Here is a 25,601-nt window from a genome sequence, read left to right as displayed (position 1 = left end):
CGTGATGTTGCAAAGGACATGTCTATATGCAGAATTTCACGAGCTTTCAAATGAGTTTGGTTTCGAGTTGATACATCCAATAGTTTTCGAGTAAATCGAAAAAAACTACAAAAATTGCCTAAAAACGTCTGATTTGTTTATTTCATGTGTTCTTAGGGACACTGTAACAAACTTCTATGTAAATTTCATCCAGTTTTGAAGCTCAAAGGTTAAGGAAGCCCATGATATAATTCAGTGTTATAACCCTTAATGTTACTGAGAAAATGAATTTTGTGCGCAGTAACAGCAAGTACGCTTAGGCCCTAGGCTGAGTATGTTCGTTTTCCCAAAACAATTATTTGCACAGATAGGTTACTTTTCATTACAAAAGTATGCATAAGAAATCATCAGCTTGATCATGCTTTCTTCGGATTTTTTATGCGACCTATACTTTACAAGTAAAATGACTGGGAAAATAGCAGTGAAATGCATCACATTTTCCCTATGAGAAATATATAGTAAACACACAATTTACACCTTACAGTACAATAGTATAAAAACTAGACAAATAAGCTGGTTACTAACGTCCTCTAGCAGTGTTGTAATGTTTCTAGAGAGGAGATGGAGTTGCAGAGAGGATAGAAGGTACAATCATAGTCTGTATGTGTGTATGAGTATTTGTGATGTGTGTGTGTGTGTGTGTGTGTGTGTGTGTGTGTGTGTGTGTGTGTGTGTGTGTGTGCGATGTGATATACTGCTGTATGCTTTCATCAGTATTGAACTGATGAAAGCATAGTCCTGTGCAGAGTGGGGCACAATACAAGCAGGACATATATAGCTGGTGTCCTTCCTCCTCTTGTGCAAATAGCACAGCAAATACCGCAGCCTTTTCCTGTCGGGGATCTTCTCCAGGATGTGGTGCAGTGTTGAGTCCAAGCATGTCCTGTCATCCACACATCGACGGTGCTTGGACGGTGGTGCTGCTCCATCTCCTCGCCTACGTACTCCTACTGGAGGTGCAGTGGCAGGAGCTGGCCGAGTAACTCCTGACAAGCCAGCTACTGCGGGAGGTGGAGCGGTCGTGGCAGTAACTGACTGAGTTACTCCTGACGGACCAGCTACTGCGGGAGGTGGAGCGATTGTTGCTGGTAGAGCAGAGGCTGCAGTTGATGGAGTGCTTGCTGCAGGTACAGGTTGTTGTCGTGAGGGAAGTACAGGGGCATGGTGAAGGGCAAGACCCGATGCAGGCCACTCCTTCCCCCGGTTTGCAGGGAGTTTGTGGCATATGTGCTCCTGCAATTCCAGGAGAGTCATAGGCCTGGTGGTGTTCTTCTTGTAGAGGGTGAAGGCACTGAATAGAGCCATGTGAATGAAACAGAAGGTCAGTTTCTTGGTCCATTTGACTGTCCTCCTTTGCACAGAGTAGTACTGAATCATCTGATCGAAATGATCCACCCCGCCCATTTTCCAAATGCAGTCCTCCACCATGACGGGCTTGTTGAAGGTTGTGACAATGAGGTGGAATCTCCCGTCTGGACTCTTTACTTTCCATGCACCTGCTTAGGGACGGTGGTGCCTGTGGGAGGTGGACATCATACTTATGATACATTTATCCTTCCACAGCAACACCATGACATTGTCCTTGTGCGTAGCTTCCACTCCATCATCAGGAAGGCATGTAGCACTGCTGATGTCCTGCAGCTTCCTTGGTGCTCCACTTGCAAATCGTACTGTGCCACACACCTACACTGCCTCTGTGAAGTGGCGTTCACACAGTGATACCGAGTTGTAATAATTGTCCATATACAACTTGTATCCTTTGCCCTTCAAAGGTTCAACAAGGCCCGACACTGTGTTTGCTACAGATTTCTTCTCCCATGTGTATACCTCATAATTCCAAATGTAGGCACTCCTTGCCTCAGCCAAGATGTAAAGGTTGATGGCATACTTTTGGGGCTTCATAGGGTTTATATATGGAAGGAGAGCCACCCCTTCCAAGCCAGAGATCTCTTATCCAGGCTAAGATGATCGGACGGGATGTACAGTAAACTTTCTTGAACCTCTGAAGGAAATACTGCATCACTGTGCAAGTCCTTATTAGCTGGTCTTGATTGTCCTTGGGTATGGCAAGACTACTGAAAGCATGAAAGTGCTTCAGGATGGCCCTGAAGCACTTTCCAGTCACTGACTGCTGGAATGTGGGGTAATCATGAACCTCTGTGGACCGCTAATAGTGTCTTATGGGTGGCACTTCACAAGCCCCCATAACAAAGTATAACATGAGGAACCGGGTCATCTCCTCTTCGTTGCAGAGGTACCAAACATCTAGTGCAGTCAACAGGAACCTGGCATAGTTGTTGGTTTCGACCATCAGGTAGATCAACAACTCCCTGGTTTAAAAAAAATTGGGAGTATTGGAATGGTGTTCTTGATGCTGCCACTCTCAAACCTGAGGTTTCATTGAAGGGGCCAGCATTGGGTATGAATGACCCAGAACTCCAGGTTTCATCCTGACAGTCTTCACCTGGGGAAATGGTTGGCTGTGTACGTGTGTGATGCACATGACGCCGAGCCAGACGACTCCCTCTTGGCCACCCACCACTACCTCGCCTAGGCCCACGCCACCCTCGTCTTTGTAGTGGAGAGGGAGATGGTGATGATCATTGTGTTGATGATGACTGGGTGGATGAAGGTTCTGGTGACCATGGTGATGGAGATGGTTGTGGTGATGGTTGTGATGAAGATGGTTGTGGTGGTGATGGTTATGGTGAAGATGGTTGTGGTAAAGATGGTCGTGGTGGAAATGGTTGTGGAGGAGATGGCTGTGGTAAAGATGGTTGTTGTGGAAATGGTTGAGGAGGAGATGGTTGTGGTGCTGATGATGAGGATGATGAGGATGGCTGAAATTCAGGGGGAATGAAGTCTGAAGGGGACAGTGACTGATGATTTTGTAGGGGAAGATGATATAGAAATATCTTGGATGGGTGGTGAGATGCGGGCAGGTTGGAGTGTTGTGAGAGTGTAAGGTGAATGTGGGGGTAACAAGGTCAGTGTTTGCGGTGGGGGAGTGGAAGACAGATGGCGATAATACGGCTCAGTCTCCATGGCCATGGTGGTCCAATAGTGGCAGGAGCGATACCAGTGGTGGCAGGGGTTATACCAATGGTGGAAGTGGTGGTAAGAGTGTGGCAGTGATAATAGTGGTGGCAGTGGTCATAGGAGTGATGGCAGTGGTGACAGCATTGGTAAGACCAGTGGTGGCAGTGGTGAAAGGAGTGGTGGTAGTGCTGGTGCTACTACCTGTAGTGCTAATCGCCACAGCCTTGACCGCGGCTTTGGGTTTATCTGTTCCCATGGGGGAGGATTTTGCTCTCCCTTTTCTCTCCCTCACTCTCTCCTTCTCACCAAATTCACAATCAGATTCACTGTCACTGGATTGTTCACTTTCACTCCCACTGAACAAGTATTTCAAATACCCCTCCTCCGATAAGCCCTTGCCTGCCATTGTAGTTTCAGTGTTTAGGAGGGGAATGGTAAAAATCGGTTATGAAATTTCAGATTTGGCTTTCTCTGAAAATATATAAGAAACACTTACAAACCTTCTTCACAAGCACACTGCTCTATATATAACACACTATCACTACAATTAATGTAAGGTATGGACGCTGTGGTAATAGAAAACGAGGAATAAGATGGCCACCCATGTGCTCACACCCTCCTAGTCTGACTGCCAAGAGGACACTGAGCTAAAAATAGGCCGCTTGTCCGTTATGAGATGGTGGGTGTTGCCATATATTTCCCTCAGACCTGGCCACCCTCATCACTGACTCACCAAAATTTGATGCAATTTCAGCTGTAGGAAAAATTTCTACGATCATTTATATGGAAGTTGTGTCATATTGCATCATCGGTTACTCCTTAGATTGCAAGGACTATGACTTGCATTTGCATCATAGTGCATGAAAGGGGTAAGCTAAAAGGAGAGTAGTGTGGGCACGGGGGTGGTTGAAAGAGATGAACAGATGATACAGGGTAGATATTAATAACGCTGACCATGCTGTTCCTACAACACTCAAAGATATGCCTGACAGAGTGGGAAAAGAGCACTGTACATATACCACCCTATATATGAAGATAACCTTGTCATTGGGTGTAGTGACTGTGTGGCTGAAACTACAGACTCCTCTCTCTGTGATGGTTAGAGATTCGGGTTAGTCTATTGTCCATCTTGGCCATGGACCGACTTTCTGAGCAAAGTCATACCACGAAAACACGAATCCAAAGGAGGTCATCTTACTTATGTTAGAGATTTCATTGTAAGAGGGTTGTTTGATGTCTAGACCCCTAATGTAGGCCTATTCTTATTTTTACACATGCTATCACCAGACGATTTTATTCAGCTTAGGAGAGACTTTTCGAACTGGAGGAGTTAGATTATGGGCTTCATTAACCCCTTCAGTACGGTGGACGTTTTTAAAGCCAAAAAAATCTTCAGGAATTGACAAGAACAAAAAAAAAAATGTCACTGGAGTGAACAGGCTAAACCAGATTTAATTCTTCTACTGGTAGGAGGTATGAGGAAAACAGCACATCAGTGAGGGATGACACCTGTGAGAGCCCCAGCAGTGCCTCCATCAGCTTTGAGGTACTCCCTTCCTCTGTCAGGTCTGGTATGCTCATGGCCTACCCCTAGACCCCGGCAATTCTCTCCACAGCACCTACATCCTCAACGACTGCACCCTTCAGCACTTGCAGGTACTCCATTTTCTCTCTAAACCGTATTGTAGGTAACAGAGAAGGCTTCGTAGCACCTCCTCCTTAGCGATTTATTTTGCATGATACACTATTCTCTCCCACAGCACCTGCATCCCCAGTGACTGCACCCTTCAGCATTTACAGGTACTCCGTTTTATCTCTGAACCTTATTGCAGGTAACAGAGAAGGCTTTGTAGCACCTCCTCTTTAGCAGTGTATTTTGTATATTACACCTTAGCTTAAACCTAACATTTTGCCTTCACAAACTTGATCAGTGGTTATACGGAGTGCATTATGTACTGTAGTGTGGAATCACGGGTCTGAGATGGGGATCCTGAGACATAATATTAATTTTCAAATTATGTAAACAGTTTAAGCTTTTTCTCCCCTGGCTACCAGATGTGTTAAGGTCTTGGTTTTAATATGTGGTTAATCAAGTTTTCTTTTTTTTGTTTTAACTAGGAGAGTACATCTTCAGAATTTGTACATAGTCTGAATATTGTTTTGAAAGATTATGCCACACCTCTGGCCTGCCATATCTCTCTGTTCCATCTTTCCACCCTGCCTTGTCTCCTTCCCTCATATCCTATCTATCATCATCATCATCATCCTCTTCTCTTTTCTCTTATCCTTCTCTCCTCTCCATCATCATCATCATCATCAGATCCCCTTCCCTTCCTCTCCCCTTCCTTTCTCATTCTCCTCTTCCTCCTCCTCTCTTCTATTCTCCCTTCTCTTCATCCTCCTATTCATCATCATCATCATCAATATCTACTCTCTCTCCCTACAGCGCAGCCTCAACCACGTCCTTCACCCCATAAGGAAGGACACCACTTATCTTAACCCCTCTGCCCACAATGACGCAATTGTCGTCATATGGGCGTGGCTGCGGCTATACTCAATGATGAGTTTGTCATCATTTAAGCATAAAAACCTTCGTCAGAGAAAAAGTTTTTGGCCGATCGGCGTCATTTTTGGAGGCATCATAGTTTCCACACTTCTCGTCAAAAGTAATGACTTGGCATCCTTGGGGCCTGAGACATGTAGCAGCCCAGACAGGTTGATATGTTCCACAGCAATTGTCGATGGGGAAGGTAGCACGCAGCAGAGCATTCAAATCGTACCCTATTTACCCCTGTCCCAGGCGCATGTCATATTCCACTATACCAGTAGTGCTTCTGTTTACTTTTTGGGCACTTTTGTGATTAGATTTGGTGTTTGGAATACGGAATTAGGTTTTTGTGAATCATTCCTGGCCGTTATCAGCCGTTGGCCCAACGAAGATTGTGCTAGGCCTACCCTATTTTTTGGCATGTCCCAACAACTACAATCCCTCTACCTTGCACCCAATATGAGCAATCAACCATTGAACAATAGTGACACTGAATCAGGTGATTATAGTGTGCAATAGCTAGTGAGGAAGGAGATGGTGAAACGTTTAGCAGGGGGAGGCGGGAAACCACCTGATGACACGGCATTGTCTTGAACAGAATATTTGCCAAGGTGTTGACGAAGTCCTTGTTTTTTGTTGATATATAATGGGTAGTGTTATTGTGCAATAGACAGGAGTATAGTGCAGCAAGTGTAAGTGATGAAATATTGGTTAGGGCAGGAGTCACATATGCCTTACAGCCAAGGCATGCCGTTGTCAGGAGGGGATAAAATAGAGGACGTTTATAGGGATATTTGATTTTATCATGTTCTTATATTTATTCCGTATGCTTTTTGTGTGAAACAAAGCATGAGTGTTAGAGTGATATGTTTATCTTATGCTTGTGTGGATGAATGTAAACACTACACAATGTGCTCGTCAGAATACCTTAAGTTTCGCAGATGTGACATACAGCGTACGTTCATGTATTGTTGTGGTGAAATATACTGTATGTGTCATAAAATGATGGATTTGATTTTGTGTATTGTGAAATAAAATCATAAACACTGCAGCGTCTTCAGGTAAGGGAAACATGATCTGCTACACCTTAGTGCACATGGTACGGGCCACTTAGTTGTACTTGTGGTGTAATATACTGTGTATCTCATATATTGACAGATTTGGTTATGTTTCATGTGGAAGACAGTAAAAGACTAACCCAACTGCTAGTAAGAAAGAATGCATCTCATACATCTGAGTTAGCACAAAGGTAGCGACATGAAACACAAGATTAGGAATATGTGCATTTACATTTTATTGGTGAAATATACTGTGTATCTCATATGTTGATAGGTTTGGCTATGTATTATGTGAAATTAACATGAAAGACTGACCTACGAGCTCGTAAGAAAGAGAACGTCTCGTACACCTGAGCTAGCACAAAGGTAGCAAAATGCAACATGAGATACGTAATTGTAGGTGATGTAATATACTGTGTATCTCATCTATCTATCTATTGCCAGACACCTCAATCCCGTTTGGGGTGGCCACAAACAAATCACCTCCAAGTCGCCCTGTCCCCCGCCATCTCACTGCCCTGCTCCCAACTCACACCCCCCTCTCTCATATACCTCTCCACCCCATCCCTCCATCTCATCCTCGGCCTCCCCCTCCCTCTTCCCCCCTCCACCTCACTCACATACACTCTCTTCGTCAGTCTTTCACCCTCCATCCTCTCCACATGGCCAAACCACCTCAGTGTGTTCCTCATAACGCTTCTTATCACATCCACATCCACACCACAACGCTTCTTTATATCCTCATTCGTCAGCCTGTCTCTCCACGTGACACCACAGGCTTCTCTTAAATACCGGTAACTCATTTCCACTGCTCTCACTCTTGACTTGTGTCCTTTCAACAACGTCCAAGCTTCACTTCCGTACGTTAGAGTTGGTATCACAATACTGTCATGTAGTAACTTTTTCACTTCCATGCTCACTTCCCTGTTTCTTATCACTGCTTTCAAAGAACCAGCAACCTTTCTTTCCTGCTGTACCCTTTCACGCACTTCACCCTCCAAACCTCCATCCTTACTCATCACACTACCCAAGTACTTAAACGTACTCACATTTTCCAATTCCTCACCATCCAACCTCGCTGTACATTCACTGACTTCACCTCTCTCAAAGACCATCACTTTACTCTTCCCTACATTCACCTTTAGATTCCGTTTCTTACACACTCTCCCAAACTCATCCACCAAGCCTTGCAGCTCCCTGTCGTCTTCACTCAACAACATCTGCAAACAACAGTACAGGGAGTTTCCAAACACTATCCTCTCTCATCAGGGCCACTCCAACATCCACTACCCTACCTTGTACCTCTTTTATTACCCCATCCATGTAAAGATTGAATAACCACGGAGACATGACACATCCCTGTTTCAACCCAACTTTCAAAGAGAAAAATTCACTTAGTTCACCATCCACACGCACTGCAGCCTTCGCACCATCGTACATACTCTTCACAGCATTCAACAACTTCCCATCTACTCCATATATTCTTAACACTTTCCACAATCCTTGTCTATCCACCCTGTCATATGCTTTCTCCAAATCCATGAAAGCCGCATACAATTTCTTTCCCTTCTCTAGAAACTTTTCTACTAAAGATCTAAGAATGAATATCTGATCTACACAACCTCTTCCCTTCCTAAAGCCTCCCTGTTCTTCTCCAACTAATTTCTCTGTTCTTTCTCTAACTCTGTCAATAAGTATCCTACCATACACTTTTCCTATTATACTAAGAAGACAAATGCCCCTATGATTACCACACACTTCTTTTTCCCCTTTTCCTTTGTACAAGGGAATAATTATACCTGACTTCCAATCCTCCAGGACTCTACCTTCCTCCCAGGCCAATCTGCACATCTTCCACATCCATTCTACTACTATCTCTCCCCCATGCTTCAGCATTTCACCACACACTCCATCAATTCCTGGGGCTTTCCCCGATTTAACTTTCTTCATTGCTTCCACAACTTCTATCCTACTGATTTCTTCCTGTCTTCTCACCTCCCTCCTTCTCCCAGCCTTTCCCCAGCCGCTTATACTCGCATTACTTCCATCCTCTATGTTCAACAATTCCTTAAAGTGTTCTCTCCATCTGCTCACTTTTTCTCCCTTCTCCACTAGCAATCTACCATTTTTATCTTTCACTCCCCTGCTAACTTCACTTCCACCCTGTCTTACTCTTTTCACCTCTTTCCAGAACATTTTCTTACAGTCCCTCCACTTTACATTCAAATGCCTTCCAAATTCCTCATCCACTCTCTTCTTTCTCTCACTAATCTTTTCACCACTCTCTTTCTTTCTACATATAACTCTCTCTTCCGCCTCTCAACTTCTTCCACGCCCCTATTTCTCATCCATTCATTGTATGCTTTCTTCTTTTGTGCCACAGCCTGTCTCACCTCTTCAGTCCACCACGCTGTTCCTTGCACCCCCCTCCGTCTTCTCTTCCTTCCACACACCACATCACATGCTGCACATATTTCTTCTGTAAATATCCTACACACACCTTCCACGTCTCCTATCTGCTCCAATTCATATTTGCCCAATCCTTCCTCCACTTCTCTCTTATACTCTGCCTTTTTCTCATCCTCTTGTAACCTTTCCACTCTCCTTGCAACTACTCCTTCCTCTCGTCTTTCCCTTCTTCTATTCCTCCATCTTACTTGAATTCTAATTCTGGCCACCACCAAGTAGTGGTCAGAAAGTCCACTCCCCCAACCTCTATGAGCTCTTGCATCCATTACACATCTTCGCATCCTTTCATCCACACACACATAATCAATCATTGCCTTCCTTTCATTCAGTTCACCACCCACCTTTCTCATCACTCGCCATGTATACCTGTGGATCATTTTATGCCTGAAGAGGGTATTGGCTATCACCAATCCCCTCCTAGCACAAATGTCCACTAACGCACTCCCATTCTCATCTGTCTCAGCAGGCACACCCCACTCACCAACTATCCCATCCACCTTCACATTCCCAACTTTACCATTCATATCACTAATCAAAAACACTCTCTCATTCCTTCCAAACTTTTCCATGCACACTTCTACATTTGTCCAGAACTCTTCTCTCACTCTTCTAGCACGATCTTGCGTTGGCGCAAACACACACACAATCGCCCACATTTGTATTCCAACTTTCAACTTTACCCACACAATCCTTGACCCAACTGATCCATACTGTCTTATGCTCTTCTTCCATCTTTTACTCACAACTATACATACTCCTTCCTTTGCCCTCTCGTTCTCACCTACTCCTGCACATATACCCCATCCATACTCCCATTCTCTCACACTGTGTTATGTGTTTATGTGAAAAGAAAGTGAAAGTGAACCACGTGATTGTCTGGAAATCATCGTCTGCTACACCTTTCTGCCCAGGTAGGGGCGAAGTAATTGACCTACGGAAGACGTGCTGTTACATTTTGTTGGCGAAATATTCTATGTATCTCATAAAGTGATAGATTTAGCTAAGTATTATGTGAAAATAATGTGAAAGACTGACCCACGTGCTCATAAGAAAGAGGACGTCTCGTACACCTGAGTTAGCACAAAATTAGCGAAATGCAACGCTAGGTTAGGAACACGTGCATTTACAATTTTTTTGTCAAAGATACTGTGTATCTCATAAAAAGTGATGGATTGGGTTATGTTTTAAGTGAAAAGACAGTGAAAGTCTGACCCACGTGCTCGTAATGAAGAGTGCTTGTCGTACACCTGAGGTAGCACAAAGATAGCGAAATGCAATGCAAGGTTAGGAACACGTGCATTTACATTTTTTTTGTGTGAAATTTACTGCGTATCTCAAAAAAAGTGATAGATTGGGTTATGTTTTATGTGAAAGACAGTGAAGGACTGACCCACGTGCTTGTAATGAAGAGTGCGTGTCATACACATGAGGTGGCACAAAGGTAGCAAAATGCGATGTGAGATTAGGAACATGTGCAATTTAATTTTTTGGTGAAATATACTGTGTATCTCATAAAATGTGATAGATTGGGTTATGTTTTATGTGAAAGACAGTGAAAGACTGACCCATGTGCTCATAACGAAGAGTGCATGTCGTATGCCTGAGGTATCACAAAGGTAGTGAAATGCAATGCAAGGTTAGGAACATGTGCATTTAATTTTTTTTGGGTGAAATATACTGTGTATCTCATGGAAAGTAATAGATTGGGTTATGTTTTATGTGAAAAGACAGTGAAAGACTGACCCACTGCAGCATGTTCCCATAAGGGAAACACCGTTTGCTACACCTTAGTGCACAGGTAAGGGCCTATGGAACACGTCCATTTACTCTTTAGTGGTGAAATGTACTGTGTATCTCATAAAAATGATAGATTTGGTTATGTGTAATGTGCAAAGTAAATGAAAGACGTAACCACTTGCTCGTGGCCCCTACTGGTGCGCTAAATCAGGTGTAGGAGACGATAATTTTCAAGGACGTACACGTTTATCATCAACCATTGCGTTGTGCCAGTGTTGAGCAGTGTTCTTGGCTGGCTGTGAATAAAATATCTTGACTCCTTTATTTCAGCTCACATCTCTACCACAGCATTGGATTACCTACAGGGTCCAGAATCCCTTGGACAGCGATTTATTCTCCAGTTGGCTTGCAATGACAGCAGTCTTGTAGAGATGAAACGCGAGTTGGCACCACACGAGTGGCATTAGATCCTCGATGAGGTAGAGTCGCAAGGTGACATTGAGAGCAACCATTCTGGGGTGGAGGAGGTTGAGCTGATGCCATCTGGTCAGCCAGTGGAGCTGCCCTGCTGCCTTCCATAATGGGAGACCACACCACCATCATCTGCCGGCTTCACCAGAGAACCCTCCCCACCTCTTGGACCTGCTGGTCCCACTGCTCTCTTCGTCAGGTCCCAATCTCCAGGCCCCTCTGCCCCCCCCTTGGCAAGCCAGTGTCACCGGAAACCGGGCCATTGTTCGTTGTGATGGCCCCTCCACCCACTTCTGCTGTCAGGATGCTACGGTGACATTTTCGCCGGCCAGGCCAAGGAGACTGGTGTCCCCAGAGCCCTCTGTCTCATCCTCATCCAAGGCGTCCCTTCCCAGACAAGGGCACCGTGGTCCGCTGCCTGGACACAGGGGACATCCAAGGGGTCAGAGGGCAGGCCAAAGGGTGTCGACAGGCCGACCCACTGCCACTGCACCATCGCTGCTGAAGAGGATCCTGGGTGGAGCAGTGGCCAGTTCACACCGAACCATGGGCCGTTCACTGGCTCCCCAGGGATCAAGGTGGATATTCTAACAACTCCCCTGCAGTTCTTCCAGCTCTTTTTCATGCAGGAGTTGTTGTCATACCTCACCAAGGAAACCAACCAGTATGCCACATTCCTGGGGACTCAGCTGGATGCCTGGTTCTCCTGCAGTGAAGAGGAGATGGCCAAGTTCCTGGGGTTATACCTTTTCATGGGGGTCATGCACATGCCGACCATCAGGCACTACTGGAGGAGCTCTGAGCTGCACAACTACCCTAGGGTCCGGTGGACAATGAGTGGAAGGCGCTTCACCCCCATCCTTAAGCACTTCCACACCAACTCGCTTGCCATTCCCCGGGACAACCAAGATCGGCTCATCCATATTCACATAGTCATGCAGTACTTCCTTCAGCGGTTCCAGTCAGCGTACCAGCCCGAGGAGCAGCTCAGCCTGGATGAGGGATCTCTGGGGTGGAAGGGCCGGCTGTCCTTCCAATTCTAAAACCCCTAGAAGCCCACCAAGTATTCCATCAAACTCTACATGTTGACTGAGTCATCCTTGGGCTACATCTGGAACCTCGAGGTCTACACAGAGGTGCAGCGGACCCTCAAGAACACCGTGTGGAGCCTCGTGGAACCACTGAAGGACCAGGGCTATAAGTTGTTCGTGGACAACTACTACAATTCTGAAGCCCTGTGCGAACGACTCTTCATTGCAGGCTTTTACGTGTGTGGGACCCTACAGCTGCCTAGAGGAGAGCCATGCCAGCTGCAGGCCATTGCCAAGCCTGCCCAGGAAGGGCATGGCATACAGGCACAAGGACAATGTGCTAGTCCTGCTGTGGAAGAACAAGCACAGTGTGAACATGGTGTCCACCTTCCACACTGTAGACACCATTCTGAAAAGGGTTCGAGGAAAGATGCGGGGTCATGACAGGCAGACAACCTACGTGGAGAAGGTCGTTAACAAGCCCGTCGTTGTGAAGGACTACAACAGGTACATGGGTGGGGTTGATCATTTCGATCAGATGGTCCAGTACTACCCCATCCAATGGCGAACTGTCAAGTGGACGAAGATCACATTCTGCTTAATCCAAATGGCATTGTTCAATGCGTTCGCCTTGTACAAAAAGTACAGACGCGCACAATTAACTCTCCTTGAATTTGTGGAGCAGAGCATCTACGATCATCTGCATTTCCACGAAGAGGACTGGCCCACGTCTGGACACAAACTCCACCACGCCCCAGACCTACCTACCTGGCGCCCAGCACCAGCAACACCTGGCACCCAGCAGGCACAACCACCAGTGCCAGGATGGGCCCAGCCACCACCAGCACCAGCACTGCCTACATGACACCACACCAGCACCACCTGCAGCAGGCCCATCACAGCTGCCACCGTCACCACCAGCACCACCTGCAGCAGGCCCATCACAGCTGCCACCGTCACCACCAGCACCACCTGCAGCAGGCCCATCACAGCTGCCACCGTCACCGCCAGCACCACCTGCAGGAGGCCCATCAGGGGTGCCAGCACCGCCACCACCTCCAGCTGCTGGTCCGTCAGGAGAACCCGTGCCTGGGCCTGCAGCTACCGCACGACAGGACCACAGAGCATGAGGGTATCCAATCAAGCGTCGCCGGGTGATTGACAACGAAGTGAGGTTGGATTGCACTCTAGGCCACCACCAGGCAAGGATCCCCAACAAGGAGAGGCTCAGGTGCACCTTGTGCTTTAAGTTGGGGGTGAGGAAGGACACAAGGAACATGAGTCCTGTATTTGTTGTGCTGCTTTGCATGGGATTGTTTTGAGAGCTAAAACCGTGCGATACCTTTACTAGTGGAGCACACACACACACACACACACACACACACACACAGAGGCAAACTGTTTTGTTGGATGCAAGACTTTCTCATAAAAAGAGAAATGAGAACAGTACTAAGAGGAAACTACTCATTATGGAAAGAAGTGACTAGTGGAGTACCACAGGGTTCAGTGCTGGCACCAATCATGTTTTTAGTGTATATAAATGATATAAACAATAACACTGGAAATGAGAGCTATCTGAATATGTTTGCAGATGATGCAAAAATACAAAGGAGAATTACTAACACAGACTCTTGTAAAGAGCTACAAGAAGAATTAAATAAACTTCATGAATGGAGTGGTACATGGCAAATGGAATTCAATGTGGACAAGTGTCATGTAATCAAGTTTGGTAAAAGTGGAAAAAGACCTGATTGGGATTATAAGTTAGGAAATAAAACCCTATACACATCAGAAAGAGAGAAAGACCTAGGTGTGATCATCAATAACAGACTATCTCCGGCTGACCACATCAGCGAGAAGGTACGGAACATGTATATATTGCTTGCTAATATGAGAATAGCATTCACATACATAAATGACGACACACTAAGAAGGATAATAACATCATTCATTAGACCAACCCTGGAATATGCATCAGTAGTCTGGAGTCCTCATCTCAAAAAGCACATAGACAAGATTGAAAAAGTTCAAAGGGCCGCTACAAGATGGATACCAAGCTTAAGGGACCTAAGCTACGAAGAAAGAGTAAATAAACTGACTCTACCAACACTACAGGAGCGAAGGAAAAGAGGTGACATGATAATGTAATATAAGTGCATATCAGGGAAGAAGAAAATAGACATAAATGATTACTTAACATATGGAGAATCATCAGCAAGAGGACACTGCAAAAAACTGCATAAGAAGAGAGGTGATAAAGACGTAAGGAAATTCAGTTTCCCAAACAGAGCAATTGATCAATGGAATGCACTACCGAATGAAATAGTGTGTGCCAAAACAATTCACAAATTTAAGGATATGTACGATAAATATGGTTTAAGACACGGGACAGTACAAGCTTGACTCATTCCTGTAAAGATACAATTAGGTAAGAACAATTAGGTAGGTAAGAACACACACACACACACACAATACAAAACTCCTCACCTCCCAACCGATCTGGTCCTGCAGGAAGATCATTGCCACTAGAAAAGTATGTGATATTCATTTTTTATTTATCTGTTTACCTCTATTTATGTCAGTATATTTACACATGTTTATACCGGTATATTGTTATTTACCTCAACACAAATGACAGGGAAATAAGTACAGCTTCAGTTTCAGTTGCTAGCAACAGGTTTTGTGTTCATATGTGTTTCTGAGAGGACTAAAAACAAAACAGAAGTAATTATATAAAATAGTTTTTGGTATAAAACCAAAGCATAGCTAGCAAGCATAAAACTGTTAGCACGCTACAGGAAAAAAATGTAAGCGTGGCTGACGGCGGGTCAGCACTTGGAAATAAACCTTAGTTTTTTGTATTTTTCTTGAAAACTACGAGGCCTAGGATCACCATTTTTGGCTCAAATAAAAGCGAATGTGATTCTGCATAGGATGATAAAATAAAAACATAACGGTGCAGAGAAAAGTTTTTTGTTAAAGCTCCCCGAATGAAAAATTTGTTGTGTCAGAAATGGGTTTTTATTTTTCGCTTATTACTCGAACACCATAACTTGTATCAAACTGGGACCTCCGGCATTCAAAAGCTAATAAAATTCTCTTTCGAATGATGACATAACATGCAGAGATTGATTAGTAAACATTCGACTTATGATGTTGGGAAGTGAAATCTATTATCCCAAATGTTTATTCTGAGGGCCCTAATATACATATAGTGTGTTTTTTTGGTGTGTGTGTGTGTGTGTGTGTGTGTGTGTGTGTGTGTGTGTGTGTGTGTGTGTGTGTGTGTGTGTGTGTGTGTTTTTGCTTATCGTGTAGAACAACATCGACGAATAAGAATATATGGGTTTTGTGGCAAAATAAATATGTTTTGGTGTTGAAAATAAGCCGAAAATACACATTTTTGGTGTGTGCGGCGGCCAGGAGGGATGGGAGAAAAGCTGACAAGTCACGGCACAGAAAACTTATGAAACTTATCCGGGTGGGAAGGGGTTAATTGTCATAAACTCGACAAAGCCATCACTCTTAATGCTGGGGTACATTGTCTACATGTGAGAGACCCAGCATGCATAGTCTGATTCTTGCAGTTCGTCCAAGCATATAAATCATGGTCTAATCCAAGCAATTCAGTCTTATCTCAGCAGTTGGCATCTTATCGAAGCATTTGGGTTAATTTCAGCAGTCAGTCTAATTAGTAAAAAAAAAAAGAGAAAGTAAATCATGTATACATAAGAAATAAAGGGCTTTATCTTAACGACTTTTCCTATGTCTTATTTTGTCTGGTACACCTTGATTTTCTGTTCTGTGAAATTTATGGGTTTTTAGTGCCGATAAATATTGCACAAACATCATACCAGGGAATTCTTATGGACCATATAACGAAAATTTTACGAACCATACAACGAAAATTTTACTGACCATATAACGAAATTCTTACAGACCATATAACGAAATTTCTATAGACCACATAACGAAATATTTACGAATCATATAACGAAATTTTTACTGGCCATTAACGAAATATTTACGGGCCATATAATGAAATTTTTAATGGCCATATAACAAAACATTTACGGACCCTAGAGCGAAATTTTCATAGACCATATAACAAAAATTTACGGACCATTTAACGAAATATATACGGATCACATAACAGATCTTTTATGAACCATACAACGATTTTATCAAAGGACCTCATAACGAAAATTTTACGAATCATAAAACGAAATAAAACCCGGAAAGGAAAAGGTTGTAGAAAGACCGTATCCTAATTGTCTTTGGAGATGTCGTAACTCCTGTTCATGGCGATTTATTCTGCATATTACACATCAGTATCTTGGTCGTTACTAATGCAAACCATTTCGATGTTGGAGGCGGCGGATTCCTACACAGTATGTACTGTACTGTGCGTGTAGGTTGGCCACACAAGCAACTGCTTACATATGGTCGACGGGCCAGCTCAGCCAGACAGATCAGGGTTGAGCAGCAACAACACCTGATAACTCTATAGGTCTGTCTCAAGTTTAATAAAATCGCCAGTCAGGCCTATCAATTTCTCCAATGCATCCCTTGGAGTACTTCCTGCTCCTGTGGACTTTTTCCTATTACGGAGAGATTTTATGAAATAGAGGAGTTGAATATACTGTTAAGAAGCTGGATTGCAAGTTAAGTTGTGCCTGAATATTCCCAATGTTTCTTGTAGTTCCGTACTTCCATTACAAGTCAGAATTTGCCAGTTAGCCAGCTGTTTGTGAGCGTAGTTGTTTTGTAAGTTGTACATTTTTTGTGCTCTTTTTCTCTATAATGTTTTTTTATGTGATTTTTTGTTAAATTATATACTTTAAGTTTGTATGCTCAATAATATAGAGTTATGCTGTGTAAGAAAACTCTGGCATCTTTTAGTTGTCTCCGAGTTGGTAACTGTCGTTACCATTGCTCTCTCGGGAATACACTAGAACTGGGGAGAAGTGTAGAACACTCTAGACTATAGGAAGCTTATATACGAATGAGGAAAAGAGTAAAGCAGTTTCAGTTTTCAGTTCAGTTTGAGTGTAATTGTTAGTGCAGTTGGTGGATAGTGTGTATCTTCCATGCTTGTGAAAATAGTGAAATGAAGTTGGGATCCATTAAGTGTATTTTTTGGAATATAAAGACAGTGAACTTAAGAAGTCAGCGTTTATTTTACAACGCCTCAGCTGGTCTTGTTGCACTCCGAAAGGACGATCATAGGAAGAATAACTCACTGGGCAACGTCCTTCCAGTACTATAGGACTACTGTTGGAGCCTGTCGCACTGTGGGGCGCGGACGTAACAATACCCTTTACTAACCCTCTCATAACAAGTATGAAGGTTGACTGAGGATACTTCCACTTAACTCAAAAGTCACCAGTTGACCAGACTTGCCAACCATTCCGATGCGCTCTTTTTTCTCTCTCTCCTTCAGGCACATGATCATATCAGAGTTCAAAATAAAAAGTGCTTTTTTACAGTGTAAGGGGCGTTAGTTTATCAACAGTTATCTCAGAGGTACAGTGGACATCAAAAGTCCTGTCGTCTTTCCTGATATGCACGCCATGCACATTAAAAGTGAATCAGCAACTAGTAATACCGGTGATTATGTTCGGCCTCAAATCATTGTCATAAGCGTTTTTACTACAAACCAAACACACTGATTTTACAGGTCTGTGGAGAGGGAGGCAGGGGAGACACCAGGACTTCTGAAGCCTACCAGATTTGGAGAGGTGTATATCTGAGAGTCGGCATGGCAGTAAAATTGTACAGTCTGGTTCTAAAATCAACCAACTATTACACTGTATCACCTTCATTTTGGGGGCATGTTCATCGCTTCCCTCCTTATTGCATGATGTCAGAGAGAATCGTCTGTTGCCGTAGAAACATAAACAATCCATCCTGAGCCTAAGAATATTAGCCAGCAGAGGAAAGTGAGGAGTAGGATAGGCGATTGGTTACGCGGACTTTTGACCTTGACTGTACAAGCAGTGATGCCAATCAGGGTAGCGACTTGCGCGTAGTAACTTGTGAAGGGATTCTCAAACCAATATACGATTGATTTCCTCTCGTAGCTCAAGAGTTTGATTTACAGGGGGAACAAGGAGACGGTAGAATGTTTCTAATTTTTTGTTACTGAAAAAATCTTCGGTAGGAGAGGGAAAGTGTCATGTCTCTTTAGACCCACCAGCTTCTGTTGTATAATATACTCTGTATACCTTTACAACAATAAATATTTCAGTCAGTCTTTATTTGTTATTTGTTATTTGCTGAAGGAGAACTAAAGATGTGGACAGAAACTTTGCATGCGATATCCCTTGTTTTTCCTGCAAATAATAATCAGAAATCGGAGAGGAAACCTGTCTTGAGATTGATAGTACTGTAAATATCATCTTGCAATATTTCCCTTGAGATTTTTACGTGGGAAGAGGAAGAGATTTGGATGATTTTGCCTTGTCCCCTGTGTAATCTTTCCCCACCAAAAACCAAGTCTACCTTTTACAGGAGTTGATGGTAACCTAGTAATTTAAAGTCCCATCCATTGTCACACACACACACACACACACACACACACACACACAACCAATTACCAGTATAAGTTGCCAAGTCAGTGTTCTTCCGCTAGATGCACGAGCTGTTACCTGTTTTTAGCGATAAAGTTTAGCGTATAGCAAGAACCCTAGGCATATTCTCGAGCTTTTTGCAGGTTTAGTGACATTCTTGATTTTTAGGTCCCTTTTCTACAGTTTTCTTTTTGGTTCATTAATGTTGCGTGCCATATAGCGATTTCTGTAACAACTTTAGCGTTTCGAGTGACAGTTGGTACAACTCAGCTACAACAGCTGCCTCCTTCCCAGTATCCCTGTGCTTCGAATACAAGCATTAGCTACTCCTCTCTCACCTCTCAAAAGTACGTCAGATATTTAAGTGCCTAGTGCATGCTTACTGTATGCGGTAAATATAGGTAAATCTGTTGTTTTTAAAGGGGAAAGCTGATTCAATACTGTGAGACAGCATGTCATTCATTTTTTTTTTTTTTTTTTTTTTAACCAGGCGATTTTCGATATTTTGCAGATTATTGCCCCCATTTCAGTGGTACTCAGACAATGCCACGGCTCAACATTCTTCCCATAGCACTTCCTCATGACTAGCACCATATCCCTTAATCTTTGTTACAGCTCGGTATTCATGAAGATATGACACTTTTATGTCACAGTGCACAGAATATACTTTTGCATACATGCAGTTATAATATTCACTGCCAATTGGACGCTTCTAATTACCCTCCGCTGCTTCTGCAACTTAACTGAAGTTTGCAGAAAACAACCTAGAAATGTGGCAAACTTAAAAATGAAATTTGCATGTTTATAGCGAGAAAATCTTGTTTGTGATGGGTTTGTGGTGTGTTTCTTCATTTTCTCATGCGTCTTGCTTACGTCAGGTTTATAGTGTATATCAGTGTGTGAGATTTTTGTTATAAAAGATCTTTGGCTTACTTTTGGGTTCGTGATGCACCTTTAATTTACTACGTTAATGATATTGTATGTGTTTACAGTGTCTGTTATTTATGTTACGTTCATCATTTGTATATATACATATATTATTTCAGGGGGTTACGACATTGTTTATATGTACGTCATTTGCATCCATTTACAACATGAGTACTATTTATGTTTCTTTAGTATCATTTACCTCATAAGTACTGTTTAGGTTTATAGTGCGTATTTTATTTACTTCATAAGAACTGCTTACATTAAGCATTTAGTTATTCTTAGTTACGTTAGGGTTACTGCATTATTTAATTTTGCTGTGTCTGCTGTTAATGGTAAGTGTGGTATATCGTAATTACGTCACAAATTCTCGTGTGCATCTTTTTTTTTTTTTACGTAATTGATCATGTTTAGTATTATGTTTGTAGTGCATTTTAGTCTGTTAGTGCTTTTTTTTTTTTTGTTTTTTTGTAATTTAGGTCGGATTCTTAGACTAAAATCATATCCCCCCGTCTGTGTGTGTGTGTGTGTGTGTGTGTGTGTGTGTGTGTGTGTGTGTGTGTGTGTGTGTGTGTGTGTGTGCATAGGTACCTAATTGTTCTTACCTAATTGTATCTTTACAAGAATGAATCAAGCTCGTACTGTCCCGTGCCTTAAACCATTCTTATCGTACATATCCTTATTTCATGGATTGTTTTGGCACACACTGTTTCATTCGGTAGTGCATTCCACTGATCAATTGCCCTATTTGGGAAACTAAATTTCCTTACGTCTTTATCGCCTCTCTTTTTATGCAGTTTTTTGCAGTGTCCTCTTGCTGATGGACCCCATAGGTTATGTAATCATTTATGTCTAGTTTCTCCTTCCCAGATATGCATTAATGTATCATAATCATGTCTCCTCTTATCCTTCTCACCCGTAGTGTAGGCAGATTAAGTTCGTCTAGTCTTTCTTCGTAGCTTAGATCCCTTAAGCTTGGTATCCATCTTGTAGCGGCCCTGTGAACTTTTCCATTCTTATCTATTTGTTTTTTTGAGATGACTCCAGACTACTCCAGGGTTGGTCTGATGAATGATGTTATCTTTCTTAGCATGTCTTCATTTATGTATGTGAATGCTATTCTCATATTTGAAAGCAGTGTATACATTTTCCGTACCTTCTCACTGATGTGGTCAGCCGGAGATAGTGTTATTGATAATCACACTTACGTCCTTCTCCCTTCTTGATGTGTGTAGGGTTTTATTTCCTAGCTTATAATCCCAATCAGGTCTTTTTCCACTTGTACCAAATTTGATTAGGCTACATGACACGCGTCCACAATTTCATTTGCCATGTATTGCTCCATTCTTGAAGTTTATTTAATTCTTCCTGTAGCTTTTTACAAGAGTCTGTGTTAGTAATTTTCCTTCGTATGTTTGCATAATCAGCAAACGCATTTAGATAGCTTTCATTTCCAATGTTGCTATCTGTATCATTTATATTCACAAAAAACATGATTGGTGCCAGCACTGAGCTCTGTGGAACTCCGCTTGTCACTTCCCTCCATGATGAGTAATTTCCCCTTAGCACTGTTCTCATTTCTCTTTTTTTTTTTCTTTTCTTTTTTTTTTGAGAAAATCTTGCCTCCAACAATACAGTTTGCCTCGGATTCCTCCTTGATGGTACAGTTTCCGTAAATGTCTTCGGTGCGGTACTGTCAAATGCTTTTTTGAAATCTAAACAGATACTGTCCACCCATCCTTCTCTTTTCTGTAATGTTTCTGTTATTCTATCATGGTAGCTCAACAGATGACTAACACGTGATTTTCCCTTTCTGAAACCAAACTGTCCTGTTATCATATTGTGTTCTTCTAGGTGATTTATCCAAACTTTTCTTATCAGCTTTTCTAATACCTTGCTTACAACACTGATTAGTGATACTGGTCGGTAGTTGAGTGGATTTTGTCTGTTCTCTTTCTTGAATAAGGGAGCAATGTTTGCTTTCTTCCAAATATTAGGTAGTTTACCTTGTCTCAAGGATTTCTTGAAAAATGAAGATAATGGTCTACTTAACTCCTTTGCACATTCATGTAGCACCCAACATGAAATTTCATCAGGACCATTGGCTTTATCTTTGTCTAAAATACTTAACTCCTCCTGTATTCCTTTTTCCGATATTGGTATATCTGGTAATATGTGTGGGCATGCATGTTCCATGCCATCCCTCTCAAAATTATTTTCTTCTGTAATAACTGATTGGAAATTCTTATTTAGTGCTTCGCAAATATCCTTCTTATGTGTATAGGTGATTCCGTCATCCGTAATAGACTGTATTTTATCTTTTATTTTGGTTTTGCTTCTGATGTAGCTGTAAAATAGCTTTGGTTGATCACTACTTTTACTTATGATGTCCTCCACAAACTGTTTTTGGGCTTCCCTCCTTATTCTTGTATAATCGTTTCTTGCCTGTTTATAGTTCTTATATGCCCTTTCACAATTGTGTTCTCTGTATCTACTAAACAAGTCTGTTTTTTTTCTTTTGATTTTATACATTCTGTATTAACCCATTTCTTTATTTTCTTTTGTGATTTTTTGTGCTGTGGGATGTGTGTGTAATTCACCGGGTCGGTCAGAATCACTTGATGGTCGTGATCGTCAGCATTTTACACTCCCGGAAGGGAGCTGAGAGCTCATATAGTCCGATCTAAGGGCAAGGCTGTGACCTTCACACACCCACACACCCGTCCCCTTGCTGAAAGGGGACAATAACCACCCACTTCGTCAGTGAAACTTTTCGCAACCTGAGCGAGGCGCGAACTCACGTCTACCAGATGGCAAGCAAGAACGTTACCACTGCGCCAGCGAGCGGTGTGTGTGTGTGTGTGTGTGTGTGTGTGTGTGTGTGTGTGTGTGTGTGTGTGCTTTTCTTTCTGTTTGCATAGCTATCACTCCGATAACGCTGGGTGATGCTATATGCTCTCTCTCTCTCTCTCTCTCTCTCTCTCTCTCTCTCTCTCTCTCTCCGTGTGTGGGTGTTTCTTTGTCTCTTCATATCCCTGTCTATGGTGGGTGCAGGAGCATATGTTTGTGTTCTGTACATATATTTACTCGTATGCATGTATATTTTTGTGTGTCTCTTTGTCTACTACTTAGATTAAGTTGAGTAAAGCTGTATATTTCTCAGATTATGCTGAGTGAAGCCATATGTCTATTTTTCTCTGGGTAACCGCTACTCAGTATATGTTGGGCGATGAAACAACGGACGTGTGACCCATTTTACTGGGTACTCTGATAGTTCTTCGTTTTCATGTTTTTAGATTCCTTCCACCCCATCTATTTCCTATGCTGGGAGACAATGATTATGATTATTGTTATTATAATAATGATGGTGGTGGTGGTGGTGCAGTTGCGCATTTGTTCTAGCCTGGCAAAGATACCCATTTTTCAGTTACGTTGATGACCAGGTGTTGTCAGGTGGGAGGGTGAATTTGACTAGTAGACAAGGAGACCTATTCTTGCTTCATATAAAGGGCTATCGAATTGCACGCAACCACTACTTAATATACGAGTGATCCAATGCCATCAGATGAAGAAAAACCGGCTATAGTTGTGGTGCTGTGGTTGCCGTATACCGAAGCTTATGGCTATCGTTTCTATCTTTTTTTTTTCTCTTTTTTTTATGCGAGGAAGAAGGAACCAAAGGCCATGAGCCCGCAGTAACAGTTCCCTCCAAGAGAAAAACAAAATACAACAGAGAGCCAAATTCAAGATCCGATCATTTTGAGATGCCTGGACACACTGCGTTTGAAAGACTGGAGATCATAGGCAGCAGGAAATACAGACAGAGGGAGACAGTTCCAGAGCTGACCTGTTGCATAAATGAAAGACTGGGAGTAATGGTTAACTCTTGCATTAGAGAGTTGGACAGAAAAGGAATGAGAGTTTGCTGCCAGACGGGTGCTACGCGCCCGTCGTAGAGGTGGAGGAATGCAAGCAGACAGTTCAGAGGAGCAGTGACCATTAAAGTAGTGATAGAAAAGAGATAAAGATGCAACAGTGCGGCGAAGAGACAGAGGTTGAAGGGAGTCAGTAAGAGGAGGGGAGTTAATGAGACGAAAAGCCTTTGACTCCACCCTATTGAGAAGAGCTGTATGTGGGGAGCCTCCCCACACATGAGAGTTGTACTCCACACAAGGGTGGATAAAACCCCTGTATAGAGTCGACAATTGTGCAGGGGTAAAGAAAGAGCGGAGTCGGCTTAGCACACCCAATCTCTTGGAAGCAGATTTTACAAGAGATGTAATATGATCTTTCCAAGATAAGTCCCGAGTAAATGAAACCCCAAGCATGTTCAAGGATGATGCAGGATTAAGCTGAATATTATTAAACATTAGTGGGTATACCTGTGGAAGATTTTGTCGGGTTGATAGGTGTAAGAACTGAGTCTTAGATGCATTAAAAACAACCATATTATTATTACCCCAGTCAGAGATACGAGCCAAGTCAGACATTAGGTGTGCCATAGCCTCATCCCTTGTTTGTTGAAGTAACTGTTGAGATGGGCGTTGCAGGAACCGAATGGAAAGGTGAAGGGTGGAGTCATCAGCGTATGAGTGGATAGGGTTAGATGTACAGCTTAGAAGATCATTGATGAATAAAAGGAAGAGAGTTGGTGATAGGACAGAGCCCTGAGGAACACCACTGTTGATAGATCTAGAAGAACGATGGCCGTCTACAACAGCGGCTATAGAAAGTTGGTGATAGGACAGAGCCCTGAGGAACACCACTGTTGATAGATCTAGGAGAAGAACGATGGCCGTCTACAACAGCGGCTATAGAACCACCAGAAAGGAAGCTAGCGATGAAGGCACAGATAGAAGGATAGAAACCATAGGAAGGCAGTTTGGAAATTAAAGATTTATGCCAGACTCGACTGAAAGCCTTTGAGATGTCAGGCGCAATGGCAAAGCTTTCGCCAAAGTTCCGAAAAGAGGATGACCAGGAGTCTGAAAGGTAGGTGAGAAGATCGCCAGTGGAGCGTCCCTGACGGAACCCGTACTGACGCTCGGAAAGAAGGTTGTGATAAGAAAGATGCCTTAACATTTTTCTATTGAGAATTGACATAGCAACTTCCCCGCTTTTTAGCTCAGGGCTGTTAATTTCTCGTACTCGCATAGCATCTTCATTGTTGGCATGGCTAACTGTTAAAATCTCCTAATGACCTGAGTCTTCATTTTCTCGACTATTCTGGTAGGAAAGGATGAAGAGTGATTGGTGAAAAAGATAACTAGATCTGATTTAGGAGATGTAAGCCTTAGCGGAAAACCATGAGAAGGATGGATGGACAATGTGAAGAGAGCGTTAGATGTGGGTGGAATGTTTGTCGAGGAAGGAAGAGTGGCTGCGTGACACAATTGGATGGAATGGAAGTGAGAATGCATGAATGGTGATGCACCGCGACGGCCCCCATCTGGTATGATAAGCTGACCAGGTCAGGTGTGGGGAAGGGGATTGGTCCATTATGATGTGGCATTGGTAAACCAGCTCTGCTGTTGGGCCCTGCTGCGGATGTCGCTGCATTGCACAGAGCAGTTGACCCTCACACGGTGCGGTAAGGAGTGGTCCCTTCTCCCCTTAAAAGCTAAGATACTAGTAAATGTGTGTGTGTGTGCAAGAGTAATGTGGTGAGTGTGTCTTCTTGTCTCGGCTCTTCCCCTAGGGAGGAAAAAGC

The sequence above is a fragment of the Coenobita brevimanus genome, chromosome 30 (assembly GCF_032717465.1).
Source record: "Coenobita brevimanus isolate Jiangsu-jjx chromosome 30, ASM3271746v2, whole genome shotgun sequence".
Classification (NCBI taxonomy): Eukaryota; Metazoa; Arthropoda; class Malacostraca; order Decapoda; family Coenobitidae; genus Coenobita; species Coenobita brevimanus.
The sequence above is the reverse complement of the archived record's forward strand: the minus strand, read 5'-3'. Positions refer to the sequence as shown.